General features: G+C 52.7%; 1 protein-coding gene and 1 long non-coding RNA gene across 13 annotated transcripts in view; one reads left to right on the forward strand and one right to left on the reverse strand.

The window, feature by feature from the left end:
- Window positions 1-8,954, forward strand: part of LOC118370769 (ankyrin repeat and sterile alpha motif domain-containing protein 1B-like) — a 495,760-nt gene that overhangs the window by 79,062 nt on the left and 407,744 nt on the right.
- LOC127914658 (uncharacterized) lies at window positions 1,720-3,265 on the reverse strand. Of its 12 annotated transcripts, none has more exons than XR_008089263.1 (4): window positions 2,973-3,265; window positions 2,629-2,800; window positions 2,457-2,585; window positions 2,099-2,198 (listed from the first exon to the last, which is right to left on the reverse strand). It is a non-coding gene; the product is annotated as an uncharacterized LOC127914658 (long non-coding RNA). The 12 variants fall into 12 exon arrangements; XR_008089266.1 differs by having other exon boundaries at window positions 2,165-2,456; window positions 2,543-2,671; window positions 2,758-2,800; XR_008089260.1 differs by having other exon boundaries at window positions 2,165-2,456; window positions 2,543-2,585.

Raw genomic sequence — 8,954 nt, forward strand, 5'->3', positions numbered from 1 at the left:
AGGGAGGGAGGAAGGTTTAGAGGGAGGTAGGGAGGTATAGAGGAGGGAGTTATAGTGGAGGGAGGGAGGGAGGGAGGGAGGGAGGTATAGAGGAGGGAGTTAGAGGAGGGAGGGAGGTATAGAGGAGGGAGGTATAGTGGAGGAAGGGAGGGAGGTATAGAGGGAGGTAGGGAGTTATAGAGGAGGGAGTTAGAGGAGGGAGGGAGGGAGGTAGGGAGATATAAAGGAGGGAGTTTGAGGGAGGTATAGTGGAGGGATGGAGGTATAGTGGAGGGAGGGAGGTATTGAGGGAGGTATAGAGGGAGGTAGGGAGATATAGAGGAGGGAGGTATAGTGGGGGGAGGGGGAGGGAGGTATAGAGGGAGGTATGGAGTTATAGAGGAGGGAGTTAGAGGAGGAAGGGAGGTATAGAGGGAGGTAGGGAGTTTTAGAGGAGGGAGTTATAGTGGAGGGAGGTAGGGAGTTATAGAGGAGGGAGTTAGAGGAGGGAGGTATAGAGGGAGGTAGGGAGTTATAGAGGAGGGAGGTATAGAGTGAGGTAGGGAGTTATAGAGGAGGGAGTTAGAGGAAGGAGGTATAGTGGAGAGAGTGTGTTATAGAGAAGGGAGTTAGAGGGAGGTATAGTGGAGGGAGGGAGGGAGGGAGGTAGGGAGATATAGTGGAAGGAGGGAGGGAGGTAGGGAGTTTTAGAGGGACTATAGTGGAGGGAGGGATGTATAGAGGGAGGGAGATATAGAGGAGGGAGATATAGTGGAGGGAGGGAGGGAGGTATAGAGGAGGGAGTTAGAGGAGGGAGGTATAGAGGGAGGTAGGGAGTTATAGAGGAGGGAGGTAAAAAGTGAGGTAGGGAGTTATAGAGGAGGGACTATAGTGGAGGGTGGGAGGTATAGAGGGAGGTTTGGAGTTTTAGAGGATGGAGGTATAGTGGAGGGAGGGATAGAGGTGGGAGGTATAGTGGAGGGAGGGAGGGAGGTATAGAGGAGGGAGGGAGGGAGGTATAGAAGAGGGGGAGGTATAGTGGAGGGAGGGAGGGAGAGAGGTATAGAAGAGGGAGGGAGGGAGGTATAGAAGAGGGAGGGAGGTATAGCAGAGGGAGGTAGAGAGGAAGAAGCATTTTAGACAGAATATGAGAGACATGTAAGAGGATAGCACGGGAGACAGAAGGATGGAGGTAGAAAGAGAGAGATGGTTAACAGGCTAGAAGCTGTGTCTGTTCTATTAGTGGGAGGTTATTGGAGGGTATTGGAGGGTATGGGAGGTTATGGGATGGTTGTAAAGCAGGCCGAGCCCACTGTTTACTACTGGGTACATTGAACACAAACATGAACACTGAACACGTCACACCAACACACAAACATACCCACACAAACACAGTACACAAATTCATGCACAAACAGAGCTGTTTATGCTATGCTTATGTGGCATGAACAGGAGAGACATTTACATTTACATTTAAGTCATTTAGCAGACGCTCTTATCCAGAGCGACTTACAAATTGGGAGAGAGTTGTATGTCAGTTTATAAATGCTTGTTTCATTTGAGTTATTCTTTGTAATGTATACCTATGAATTCTGTGAGAATATGCAGGTGTCTGTGTATACCTGCGTGTGAGTGTATGTTAATGAGGCAGTGAGCCGTAACCATTGAATTGACCAATCTCTGCATTCATTGGACATGGTTCTGCCGGCAGAAAATCAATGGAACCTCTTTCATGTGAAGTGTCTCTTGTGAGTAAACAACACCCTCTTCTACCACAGGAGTTCTCAACCTCAGTCCTGGTTCCTCTTCCTGGGTGCACAGGGGTTCTCACCCTCAGTCCTGGTTCCTCTTCCTGGGTGCACAGGGGTTCTCACCCTCAGTCCTGGTTCCTCTTCCTGGGTGCACAGGGGTTCTCAGCCTCAGTCCTGGTTCCTCTTCCTGGGTGCACAGGGGTTCTCAGCCTCAGTCCTGGTTCCTCTTCCTGGGTGCACAGGGGTTCTCAGCCTCAGTCCTGGTTCCTCTTCCTGGGTGCACAGGGGTTCTCAGCCTCAGTCCTGGTTCCTCTTCCTGAGTGCACAGGGGTTCTAACCCTCAGTCCTGGTTCCTCTTTCTGGGTGCACAGGGGTTCTAACCCTCAGTCCTGGTTCCTCTTCCTGGGTGCACAGGGGTTCTCAGCCTCAGTCCTGGTTCCTCTTCCTGGGTACACAGGGGTTCTAACCCTCAGTCCTGGTTCCTCTTCCTGGGTGCACAGGGGTTCTCACCCTCAGTCCTGGTTCCTCTTCCTGGGTACACAGGGGTTCTCACCCTCAGTCCTGGTTCCTCTTCCTGGGTGCACAGGGGTTCTCAGCCTCAGTCCTGGTTCCTCTTCCTGGGTACACAGGGGTTCTAACCCTCAGTCCTGGTTCCTCTTCCTGGGTACACAGGGGATCTCAGCCTCAGTCCTGGTTCCTCTTCCTGGGTGCACAGGGGTTATCAACCTCAGTCCTGGTTCCTCTTCCTGTGTACACAGGGGTTCTCAGCCTCAGTCCTGGTTCCTCTTCCTGGGTGCACAGGGGTTCTCAACCTCAGTCCTGGTTCCTCTTCCTGGGTGCACAGGGGTTCTCAGCCTCAGTCCTGGTTCCTCTTCCTGGGTACACAGGGGTTCTCAACCTCAGTCCTGGTTCCTCTTCCTGGGTGCACAGGGGTTCTCAGCCTCAGTCCTGGTTCCTCTTCCTGGGTGCACAGGGGTTCTCAGCCTCAGTCCTGGTTCCTCTTCCTGGGTGCACAGGGGTTCTCAACCTCAGTCCTGGTTCCTCTTCCTGGGTACACAGGGGTTCTCAGCCTCAGTCCTGGTTCCTCTTCCTGGGTGCACAGGGGTTCTCACCCTCAGTCCTGGTTCCTCTTCCTGGGTACACAGGGGTTCTAACCCTCAGTCCTGGTTCCTCCTCCTGGGTACACAGGGGTTCTCAGCCTCAGTCCTGGTTCCTCTTCCTGGGTGCACAGGGGTTCTCAACCTCAGTCCTGGTTCCTCTTCCTGGGTGCACAGGGGTTCTCAGCCTCAGTCCTGGTTCCTCTTCCTGGGTGCACAGGGGTTCTCAACCTCAGTCCTGGTTCCTCTTCCTGGGTGCACAGGGGTTCTCAGCCTCAGTCCTGGTTCCTCTTCCTGGGTGCACAGGGGTTCTCAGCCTCAGTCCTGGTTCCTCTTCCTGAGTGCACAGGGGTTCTCAGCCTCAGTCCTGGTTCCTCTTCCTGGGTGCACAGGGGTTCTCAGCCTCAGTCCTGGTTCCTCTTCCTGGGTGCACAGGGGTTCTCAACCTCAGTCCTGGTTCCTCTTCCTGGGTGCACAGGGGTTCTCAGCCTCAGTCCTGGTTCCTCTTCCTGGGTGCACAGGGGTTCTCACCCTCAGTCCTGGTTCCTCTTCCTGGGTGCACAGGGGTTCTCAGCCTCAGTCCTGGTTCCTCTTCCTGGGTGCACAGGGGTTCTCAGCCTCAGTCCTGGTTCCTCTTCCTGGGTGCACAGGGGTTCTCAACCTCAGTCCTGGTTCCTCTTCCTGGGTGCACAGGGGTTCTCAGCCTCAGTCCTGGTTCCTCTTCCTGGGTGCACAGGGTTCTCAGCCTCAGTCCTGGTTCCTCTTCCTGGGTGCACAGGGGTTCTCAGCCTCAGTCCTGGTTCCTCTTCCTGGGTGCACAGGGGTTCTCAGCCTCAGTCCTGGTTCCTCTTCCTGGGTGCACAGGGGTTCTCAGCCTCAGTCCTGGTTCCTCTTCCTGAGTGCACAGGGGTTCTCAGCCTCAGTCCTGGTTCCTCTTCCTGGGTGCACAGGGGTTCTCAACCTCAGTCCTGGTTCCTCTTCCTGGGTGCACAGGGGTTCTCAGCCTCAGTCCTGGTTCCTCTTCCTGGGTGCACAGGGGTTCTCACCCTCAGTCCTGGTTCCTCTTCCTGGGTACACAGGGGTTCTCAGCCTCAGTCCTGGTTCCTCTTCCTGGGTGCACAGGGGTTCTCAGCCTCAGTCCTGGTTCCTCTTCCTGAGTGCACAGGGGTTCTCAGCCTCAGTCCTGGTTCCTCTTCCTGGGTGCACAGGGGTTCTCACCCTCAGTCCTGGTTCCTCTTCCTGGGTGCACAGGGGTTCTCAGCCTCAGTCCTGGTTCCTCTTCCTGGGTGCACAGGGGTTCTCACCTTCAGTCCTGGTTCCTCTTCCTGGGTGCACAGTGGTTCTCACCTTCAGTCCTGGTTCCTCTTCTTGGGTGCACAGGGGTTCTCACCTTCAGTCCTGGCCCCTCCTCCTAGGTGCACAGTTAGTTTTTTGCTCTAGCACTAGACAGCTGATTTAAATCATCAAAACTTGATGATGAGTTGGTTATTTGAATCAGCTGTGTGGCAAAAAGCAAAACGTGCACCCAGGGGGAGGGGCCAGGACCGAGGTTGAGAAGCCCTGTTCTACCAGACCAAACGCCTTATACAGACAGGAACTGGAACCCGCACAGGGATGGAAAGGGAAAGGTTGGAAAGGACAGGTCTCTCTCGTGAGTGAGTGAGATGAAACATTATAATTTCATTAAACCCCCCCCACCTTAAAAGAAAACACCTAAGAATATCCTGTACTGTACAGCATGCATGTACCATACTCACCTTGCCCTCTACCCCACTATACAAAACACCACACATCACAATAACCAAAACCTCACCACTTCTACAACCGTATATCTACCCCCCTCTCCTGGAACATCCACGCATTTTATAGAACTCAAATTCCACCCTAAGGCGGTCTGTTATCCCCCCCACCTTTGACCCTGTTCCTCCTTGTTAGCCAAATAGCCAACTTTGCCTGAGCAACCAGGACATTTAACCAAACAGATTTGGCCTTCTCTTTATTTGAATACCTGCATCCCATTATAAACATCCCAACAGTAAAAACCACTCCCAACCTCTCACACAGGCATTCCAACAGAGACATTAAAGGCATTAACCTGGCGCACACAGAAAAGACATGAATCACAGTTTCTCTCATAACACAGAAAAGACACCCCTGCCCGATTCCCGGTTCAACCCGTACCAACCAGCTGTTAGTGGCCAGGGCTCCATGAAGAACCCTCCACTGGAGGTCCCCTGACCTCTTTGGTACTGGGGGCTTGAGGAGCCCCCTCCACCTAAAACCCACCATACTCTCCGCCCCCCATACCCCCTGTCACTGATGTGCCTTCACTCCTGTTAGGCTCCTAATGTTCCTAACCTTAATGGAGAGTGTGATGACCCTCCCACTCTGTCTGCCGTATTCTGTCTCTTTGCTCTTGTTTTCCTTAATAGGATCGGTGGGCAGAGCCGGGAGGGTCGTCAGCGAAATGGGACACACCTGGGCTCGGGTGTGTCCCGGGATAAATTCCACAATCATTGAAGAGACTCTCTCCATGCAGACACACTGATGGATTTTGGTTGTGGAATTTTTGTGGCTGTTTTGTTTGTTTGCGTTGGCACCTTTCAACACCCCTCATTATCACATTTAGGCATGCAAAACACTCACTTACACTACTGATTACTGACTACACACACCATTGTTAATTGTATTTAGTTTACTTTAGTTAATAAATATATTTTGTTATTCCTTATCTCCACGTTGTCTCCCTTTTTGTTAAGAACTTTGAGACGGTTCGTGACAAGAGGTTGTAGTGGGCTTTACCTCCCATCCCTTCAAACTTCCCCAGGTTCGGAGTGTTAAAATCTAACAAGTCCTCCAGACCCCCTTGCCAGTCTCCAGTCTCTGCCGTCACCTGCAGTAGCGGAAACATTGGTGGCCACTCCCCCTTTGGCCGCTCAAACACCCCACTTACCGGCTCAGACAGTGCCTCCTGGACCTCCTCCAGGAATCTCTCCAGCAGCCTAAGAGATGTTATTCCTGTTTGTTGTGCCAGGACTTCCTGGGTTTTCCACCCCTCCTCTCCCAGCAGTCTCATGTCTTAGTAAACCCGCTGCCATCAGTTGCCTCTGCAGGGTGGCTGACTGAACTGATCTCAAAGAGATGGCTGGGTTGTGGAAAATAAGCTCCTCCCACAGCCCAGGCTCCACACCCCCTTCTTGTGTGGGTCTTAGCAGCTGCCAGGCCCTCAGCACTTCTGAGTAAAAGTTTGAGAGACCTGCTGTACTCAGCCTCTCCAGCTTCATGAGGAACAGCTGCCGGTCCAACCCTAATCTGCCAGCTCTCCTCAGCAGAGCGCATGATGCTTCCCTCCAGCCGACATCAGTATGGTACAGCAGTCTCTGCACCGCCTTTAGTCGGAAAGCAGCCACCCTGCTCTCCATTTCCACCAGGCACTGTACTCATTCGTGGACGGACATGTACAGCAATGCCACCCTCAGCCAGTGATGGCCCGACCAGAAAAAGTCCACCAGCTTGCGTTGCAGGTCTGCAAGCAGACCAGCAAGGGAGTTGAGGTCAGCCAGTTTATGCCACCAGGTTGTTGATTATCAGCACCCTCCCTCTATATGACACTTGGGACAGGAGCCACCTCCACCTGGCCAGTCTTAGCACCACTTCCTGTGACAGCCCCTCCCAGTTCTTCCTGACCCCAGGTACACCCCCAACATGTTAAGCCATTCACAACCCCACTGCAAACCCCCTGGAAGCAGAAGGGCCCTATCCACCCTATGCCCCATGTAAGAGTTTTGCTCTTCCCAGTTTACCCTAGCTGACGAAGCTCTATCGTAGAGCTTCAGACTAGTCTCTAGTGCCTGCATATCTTGACCATCACAGAAACGTCATCTGCTTAGGCTGACACTGCTATGCCTGTCCAGCACACCCCCTGCAGTCTCCAAAAAAGGCTCAATGGCTAGTGTATATAACTGCCCCGATAGAGGGCATCCTTGTCAAATGCCCTGTCTCACCCAGACTGGCCTACTGAGCCCACCTTGATCATACATGACGCCCCAGAATACAACATCTTCACACAGGTCAAAAACCTTTCCCCAAACCCAAAAACAGACATCACATTAAACAGATACTCATGGTCCACTCTATCAAAAGCCTTCTCTTGGTCTAAAGAGACCAGTCCAAAGTTCACATTTGAACCTCTCGAACAGTCCAACATGTACCTGATTAAGAACAAGTTGTCCTTGATTGAGCGTCCCGGTACACAATATGTTTGGTCCCCGTGTACTGTAGAGTCCAGATGGGACTTCAGTCTGTTAGAGAGGCCTTTGGCAAATATCTTGTAGTCCGCACAGAGCAATGCCACAGGCCTCCAGTTCTTAAGTTCACACAAGTCCCCTTTTTTAGGCAGGAGAGTCAGAGCCGACCGACGGCAGCTCATCGGTATTCACGCAACACGCAAAAGAAGTCCAGTCCAATTATTCACCCAATTTTTTATTAACTCCACTGGGAGTCCATCGACCCCCGGTGTACGGCTGGGGCACATCTGGGTTACGGCCTTTGCCAGTTCATGGGACAGCAGAGGAATGCCCATTTCATCCCTCTGTGCCAGAGAGTTTAGGGAGTTCTGCAAACAAGACCTGAGATCTGCATAGCATGACTAGGCCCAGCCTCATCTACACCCCCATGCATAGCATGACTAGGCCCAGCCTCATCTACACCCCCATGCATAGCATGACTAGGCCCAGCCTCATCTACACCCCCATGCATAGCATGACTAGGCCCAGCCTCATCTACACCCCCATGCATAGCATGACTAGGCCCAGCCTCATCTACACCCCCATGCATAGCATGACTAGGCCCAGCCTCATCTACACCCCCATGCATAGCATGACTAGGCCCAGCCTCATCTACAACCCCATGCATAGCACGACTAGGCCCAGCCTCATCTACAACCCCATGCATAGCACGATGAGGCCCAGCCTCATCTACACCCCCATGCATAGCATGACTAGGCCCAGCCTCATCTACACCCCCATGCATAGCATGACTAGGCCCAGCCTCATCTACACCCCCATGCATAGCACGACTAGGCCCAGCCTCATCTACAACCCCATGCATAGCATGACTAGGCCCAGCCTCATCTACAACTCCATGCATAGCACGACTAGGCCCAGCCTCATCTACACCCCCATGCATAACATGACTAGGCCCAGCCTCATCTACACCCCCATGCATAGCATGACTAGGCCCAGCCTCATCTACACCCCCATGCATAGCACGACTAGGCCCAGCCTCATCTACACCCCCATGCATAGCATGACTAGGCCCAGCCTCATCTACACCCCCATGCATAGCATGACTAGGCCCAGCCTCATCTACACCCCCATGCGTAGCATGACTAGGCCTAGGCTCAGGCTCATCTCCACCACCATCTGTAGCCTGACTAGGCTCAGGCTCATCTCCACCACCATCACTGGCATGACTTGGCCCAGCCTCTGCTGCCGGCGTCTCATTGCACCCTTGACGTTGACCTTGATTTCCCCCACTGGCACTTATAGCCTCACCTTGTCTACGGCCTTTATGTGGGCACGCAAAGCTCTTATGCCCAAAATCCCCACTCAAAACACAGTAGATTATCTGTGCTGGCAAACCCTGCGTAGGGCCCCTCCCCGTGCACCACTTCAAAATGCACATTTAGCTGTTGCTCATTGTTATTCAGAAACATGAACACTTGCCGCCAGAACGAAAAAACATGCTTAACGGCATCTGCCTGAAAGCCTGCTGACAGTACACGAAAACCGCTAGCAAACTTACCAAAACGACTCAGCTCTTTCCTGATATGATCATCCGTAATAAGGAAAGTTTGCGACTACCACCCTGGTCGAACACACACACACCCCTTACAAATATTCCACTAGCAATGAGCCAACCACCAAATTTGCTCTTTTCATGAACACAACCACAGCTTTGTTCATTCTGGAAGCGGAATTATAAATTCAGCTCCTACCTGTTCACCGACCGCGAGCAGAACCTCCTCCACCTTAACTCCATTCTCAGAAACACAGCTGATTCCATGTCGTAACGACAGCGTCTCTTCCACGCTAGGCTGAGAAGCCATCGCTCACACCACACCTTC

This window comes from Oncorhynchus keta, chromosome 33 (genome assembly GCF_023373465.1).
Source record: "Oncorhynchus keta strain PuntledgeMale-10-30-2019 chromosome 33, Oket_V2, whole genome shotgun sequence".
Taxonomy (NCBI): Eukaryota; Metazoa; Chordata; class Actinopteri; order Salmoniformes; family Salmonidae; genus Oncorhynchus; species Oncorhynchus keta.